This window comes from Bos taurus, chromosome 19 (genome assembly GCF_002263795.3).
Source record: "Bos taurus isolate L1 Dominette 01449 registration number 42190680 breed Hereford chromosome 19, ARS-UCD2.0, whole genome shotgun sequence".
NCBI lineage: Eukaryota > Metazoa > Chordata > Mammalia > Artiodactyla > Bovidae > Bos > Bos taurus.
In genome coordinates, this window is record NC_037346.1 from 35,835,559 (window position 1) to 35,841,558 (window position 6,000).

A 6,000-nucleotide genomic window follows, 5' to 3' on the forward strand; every position below is an offset into this window, starting at 1 on the left:
CTCTCTCAGCCGATGGGAGCTGCCTGACTCACCCTTTCCCTGTGTCTCTCCTCCCTGAAGGAGGGAGAAATTGGATCAAAGTTTGAAAGTACCTGGCCAGAGGGTCCCTCTTCCCAAACCAGGTGATGGGCTTTTCAAGGCTGCATCCTTCAGCCTCCTCGCTGGAGGAGGATGGGCCCAGCGTGAGGGCTGAAGGCCTAGCGTACCCTCCAAGGACACACTGAGGAGGAGCCCAGCTCCTTGGGCCACTCGCTCTGACCTTAGAGGGGCTAAGCGATGACTCACCCTGGGCCAGGCCTTTAAACACACTGAGGGTTCAGTTCTCAACTCCAGCTTGTGTGTGTTCAACCCAGCACTAACATAAGACGGTTTGGCAGGAGGAAACAAGCCAGCATTCAGCTTGGGGAGAGCCCCAGCTGTGGCCTGCCATGGGGAGCTGTCCTTAGCCCACCTGCCCTGTGACCCTGGCTCCTGACTCCCACTGACCTCTACAGATTCCTCAGCAAAAACATCTGGCCCCTGCTTGGCAGCAAGTGGCCTCAGTGAAGCAAGAGCCAGCTGCTGAGGATAAGGTCACCATGCTCCCTCCTGGTGAAACCCTGGGGCTTCCCGCTCCTCTGAGGCTGAAATCACAGCAGAGATGCCTGGGGAGCCATGGAGGGTGAGGGTGCTGGGCCCACATTTTGTGCTAGCCCCTGCCTGGGACTCCTCCACACACATTATGTCATTGTTCCTTCACAAGAGCTGCTGAAGAAGGTAGTATCTTTTCCAGGGAACCAAGGAGGAAATTCAGGAGTCACAGCTCATGCCCCAAGAAGCCCGGATGACCCAGGCCTGTCCTGTATTGCACATAATCTTTGACTGGGAGAAGGTGGGTGGGTGCCTGTCTCCCCAGGGTCTCCAAAAGCTGGACAGAACTCCCTTTGCCCACTTGGAATTGTGGGCCAGGAGTCGGGGGGTGCTTCTTCTTCCTTCTTCTCATTAGAATGCTGACACCAGGTAAGCATTCAGTGACAGGTGGGACCCTACTTGAGAAATGGCCAAACTAATGCCAGTAAGCATGGCACTGATACTCTGGGAGTGAGCTGACAGACTCTTAAGGCTAAGACAGGCTAACCCAACAGAAGAGTGAAAACGGAGGGCTGGTCTGAAGCCTCGCTCTCAAATTGACTGTCCACTCCAAAATGGACCCCTGTACATCCCCAACCCTTATCCTTCCCGCAATCAGACCAGAAACATTGCGTTCTGGGGTCCTTCCTCTGGAAACAGAGGCAGGTCTGGCATAAGCCTGGGAGCCTCAGACAAGCCCACATCCCAAGCTGGTGCCTGGAGGCCTGGTTTCCTTCAGGCTGATCAGCAGCAATACTCTGAACAAGGGCCCTAATCTCTCTGACCCTAGATTCTCTCTAGTCTGCAAAAGCAGCCCTGCCTGAAAAGGCTGTTGTGGAAGCAGATGAGATCCGTGTGTCCAGCTCTATAATCAGGCAGGTGCTAAACAAAGGGAGGGTGGTGACCCTACCCCCAACCACACAATGGAGGGGTTAAAAACCAGAAGGGACAGTCTGTGGGAAGAAGCAGAGGCCCCACCCCCACCGAGACTGCTCAGCCTCTTGGCCCCAGAATGTTGAGCCAGGAAGGCTAGTGACTCATAGTGACCTCACTCGAATTGGCCTTTGTTGTTCTTGCTGTCAAATGGACACAGGGCTCTTGATTAAGCATGAAGGGTCCCCATGAAGGGTCTTGGGTGACTGTGGAACTCTGTTAATACCATCACCTCTCCTCCTTGCTCTTACTCATCTAGGAAGTCATGTGAAGGAGGGAGATCCCAGAAAAGAGTAAGAAACAAACAAAATAAGCTTCACTTTCAGTCCAGCACCTGGAGCTAGCTGGACCTCACCCCGCTCCTCACCAGAGCTGGCGGCTCCTTCTCTGTCACTTTTCCGCAAACAACCAAAGGCAACTTACCATTTAACCAGCCGCTGGGAACTGGAGCCGAACTCTCCAAATGGCAAACCAGCAGGACCTGTTTTCTGGAATGAAATAAACCAACCAGACCTAATTCATGGCTGCTGTCAAACAACCCTCCACCTCCCCCTTGCCCAGACCAGAAAAATGACCTTTCTGAGCTTCCAGGACTCAAGAGCCAAGGGGAGAGAAGAGGCTACTGGGAGGAGCCAGAGCCAGTCCTCAGGGGAGAAGACACAGATAGTCAAATGAGTGAGCAGGCTAGATGAGTCCAGAGCAATCCATAGTGCACTGGAGAGGCAGGCTGGGATTGGAGGGGGTTCCCCAAAATCTACAGACTGGGAACCCTGGGAGCCAGGGAGGTAGCAGAGCCCAGCCTCCCACTCCAGCACCGGAGGCCAGTGGCCAGAGGTCTCTTCTCTTAAGCTCTTCTTGAACCAGGTTAGCTCTTAATCACGCAAGAGGCGTGCACATGCCTGGTAGCCATAGATGCAATCAATGCTTATTGAAGAGCTACTTGACTCTAGTCCTTTTCTCCAGGACCCCAAGCCTTGGTCAGTTGAGCCTCTGGATTCCTGGGCTGTCAGAACAGGAAGAGTGGAAGGCATCTTAGGAATAATGTGGGGGTAGGGGATTGTAGTTGGGATGGGAGGGGGCTTACATTTTACTTTACTATTAACATTTTTTTTGCTTTAGATGACATCAGGTTGTATATTTTTACCCTTATTAAAGTTTTACATAAATTTTACATTATAAAATATTTCAATCATACAGAGAAGTACAGAGTAATATTTTAGATAGCCACATACCCACCACTAAGCTTGAACAAATGTTAACATTTTGCTCATTTTCTTTAGTCTCCTTTGATTGGAAAGTTAAATGTTGGCCGTAGAACAGAAGTGCCGTCCCTCACCCAGCCTTCTTCCTCCCTCTTCAGAGGCCACTAACTTGAGACAGGTGCATTTCCCATGTGTGTTTTCATGCTTTTACTGTGTATATGGGTTCATAAGCAACGTGAGAAATGTGAGTTGCAGACTAACGCTTGGTGCAGGATTTTCCTCCTTGGTACTCTGGAACCTGGCTAGTCAGTTACCTCCAGTGGAGGGCCTGGAGGAAGCAGGGCCCATGACCCTCATCTTTTTCAAACAAATAGCAGCCACTCTTTCCTCTGAGGTATGCATGGGGCTTCTGCATAAGAGCTCACTTGAAAAACAGGTCCCATTGCTTGCAAGTTACAAGTCTAATGGGAATCCCTTGTCTGGCAGAGAGGGGAGGTGACAGCTTCCCCATGGGCCTCCCTGCTCAACAAAAGAAAGAGAGATAGACACCCAGACCCAAAGGCTGGCTTGCTTCTGGGTCAGAGAAAGGCAAAAGCCTGGGGTCTCTGAGGATGCCAAAGGATGGGCCCTTTGAGGAGTGGCGGGGCACAGGGAAAGCCCTTTGTGTGGCATCCACAAGCCCCCCGTGGCTATTGAGCCCTGGAATAGAGCTAGCTCAAGCTGAGAGGTGCTGCAAGAGTGAACATCACACCTGATTCTGAAGATTAGTCCAAAAAAAGAATACATAAGATCTCATAAATTTTTATATTGATTACATAGTAGAATGATAATATTTTGGATATTTTGGATATAAGCAAAAATATATTCCTAAAATTAATTGCACTTATTTCTTTCACACTTTAAAAATGTGGCCATAGAAAATCTTAAGTTATGTATGTGCCGGCGTGTTTCTGCTGAACAGAGTTGCCCTGGGCCTCATGCTCAGACCAAAGGCAAAGCAGCCAGACCACAAGAGTGAGACCAGGGCTGGAGGAAGATGGTCTCCAGGAGCCCTGAGCTGGAGGCTTCTTTCATGGGCCACATCTGGGCACTGGATTCGGATGAGGACAGGGTGAAACCAGTAAGTACCTCCTGCACCTCACTGTGAGGGGCTCCTCTCTCTGAGGCCCTCCCTCCTGGTCCTCCAGGATCCCAATTTGCCCTTGTCTCAGGCCTTGAGAGCTGAGTTGGAATCAGAGTAAGCATCTCCATCTGGTATTTCATCCTTCCCCTGCAGGCCCCTATGTGCACAGACCCCAGGGAATCAGAACAGCAGGACAGTACCCCCTCCTGGATCTCTGGCCTCCCTTTCTGTAATAGAGTCAGGGGGTTGCTGACCCACCCCATCCTTCCCCCTGCATTGGACTTGAGTGCTGGCGCTGGGCTCTTCATCCTGAACACCCCCCCACACACATACAACTGGACCTTGGGAAGAGGGTCCTTGGAGTCTGTTGTGGGCTTCAGAGACTCTTTCTGTATGTCAACAGCACACACCAGGGTCCCTGGAGGTGAGAGCAGCTGCTGAAGGGCCTGAGCCCCTGGACACAGCGCCTCTAGTCTGGCATCATGGAAGATGCCCAGTCTCTGGGGGACCCTCCCCCAACCAGTTCTGTCTTCTCATGTGCCCAGGTCCATGATTCCAGCCAATTACTCTATATTCCCCAGAGCTGGCCAAGCATGACACTTCCCTGTTGAAAATTCTCAGCTATCACCCTGTGTAGAGGGGAGCTGTGTAGAACAATGCTCTTCTCGGTTAAGGTAGGGGTGAGGAGAAGGGGAGGGGCTGTACTGCCTATCAGAAAATGAGAAAAATGTCAGGTGCTTAAACTCCTATGACAGCGAGCAATCTTTCCTCCCCATGGGGGAAATAGAATCCAGAATGTAACAACTTTTGAGTTTCTAACATATCTGGGAAAAAAGAGCATCCTCCACTACCTACAAAATAATACAAATACATACAGTAAAATAGTCAAATAATATAAAAGTCACGCCCTGCCCCCAGATTTTAAAAACATTGACACATAATTCACCTTTCATCATTGGCCTTTGCAAATTTCAAGGTGGACACTGACGAAAGTTCTGAGACTTTCCCTCTATCCTTCTCCACTTCACTTTGGGAAATCAAAATAAATGAATTTTACAAGTCTCTTGCCTGAAAATACGCCTTCTAATGTAGAAAAAGCTGTCAGCAGAGGACTGTGCTCCAGAAACTACAGACTATAAAGAATGAGTGTATACGTTGAGAGTTCACCATTTTAATCAAATAAAGCCTACAATAAAGTTAATCTGACACATAGTTAATGAGATAATCATTGTTGCACTTCATGGGAATTAGGCATTAATGGAAAGTAGTTTTATAAATGATAGTAATTACACTGTTGCCTTTACTCAGCCAAATTTTTGAAGTTTTTTCTTCTTGTTTTGTCCCTTCCCTTGCACATGCTGTCAGTCTCTGTAATGAAGTTTCCTGTGGTTTTCTGTGCCATTTCATCACCATCCCCTCCTCACCCTGCCTCCAGTCAGAAAGGTTTTCTTGGGCACCATTGTGCCAAGGGCCATTGTGCCAAGAACTTGGCTCAAACTCTCTTATTTAATCGAATCCCCAGAAATAGATTCACAAAAGTGAAAACTGAGGTTCAGGTTGATCATAAAAGTAGGAATGAGCCAACCCAGGCAGTCTGCCCCTGCCCTGGAGTGAAGCCACAGTGCTGGACAGTCCCTCTCCCTCGTTCCTGGCTGGCCTCTGCTCCCTGGGAACATCAGTGTTGGGCAGTTCAGGGCAGCAGAAGCGTCAGGCTCTGTGCTTGCCCAGGGGAACAGAGCCGGATCTCCAGGCTACAGTAGGTGGAAAGGGGGTCAAAGTGGATTGGCTTTGTAGCCACCTGGGCCAAAGTTCAAATCCCAGCAGCTTGTCAAATCCTTTTGAGCCTGGGCGCTTCATCCATCAAATGGGGTGGAGCGTTCAGGGCTCTAATGATGATCAAGTGAGCTGATGTCTGAAGGCTGAGTGCAGGCCTGACACCCAGAAGGGTTAAGCATGAGTAGGTCCGATATGTTGTGGGGCAGGGGCACAGGGGTAGCAGCAGGAACAGGAGACTGTGCAGGCCCCATATCTGGGGACCTTGGCACAGGGACTTGGATCCAGCGAGGGAAACAAAAGAGAGAGCGTACCTCCCCACTGAGCTTTGTGACTAGGGGCCACCCCGTTCAGTTCAGT

At 50.1% G+C, this 6,000-nt stretch overlaps 1 pseudogene; it reads right to left on the minus strand.

Moving 5' to 3' along the window:
• LOC112442749 (group XIIA secretory phospholipase A2-like) overlaps window positions 1-5,342 on the minus strand; it is a 28,546-nt pseudogene extending 23,204 nt beyond the window's left edge.
• Between the last annotated feature and the right edge of the window lie 658 nt (window positions 5,343-6,000).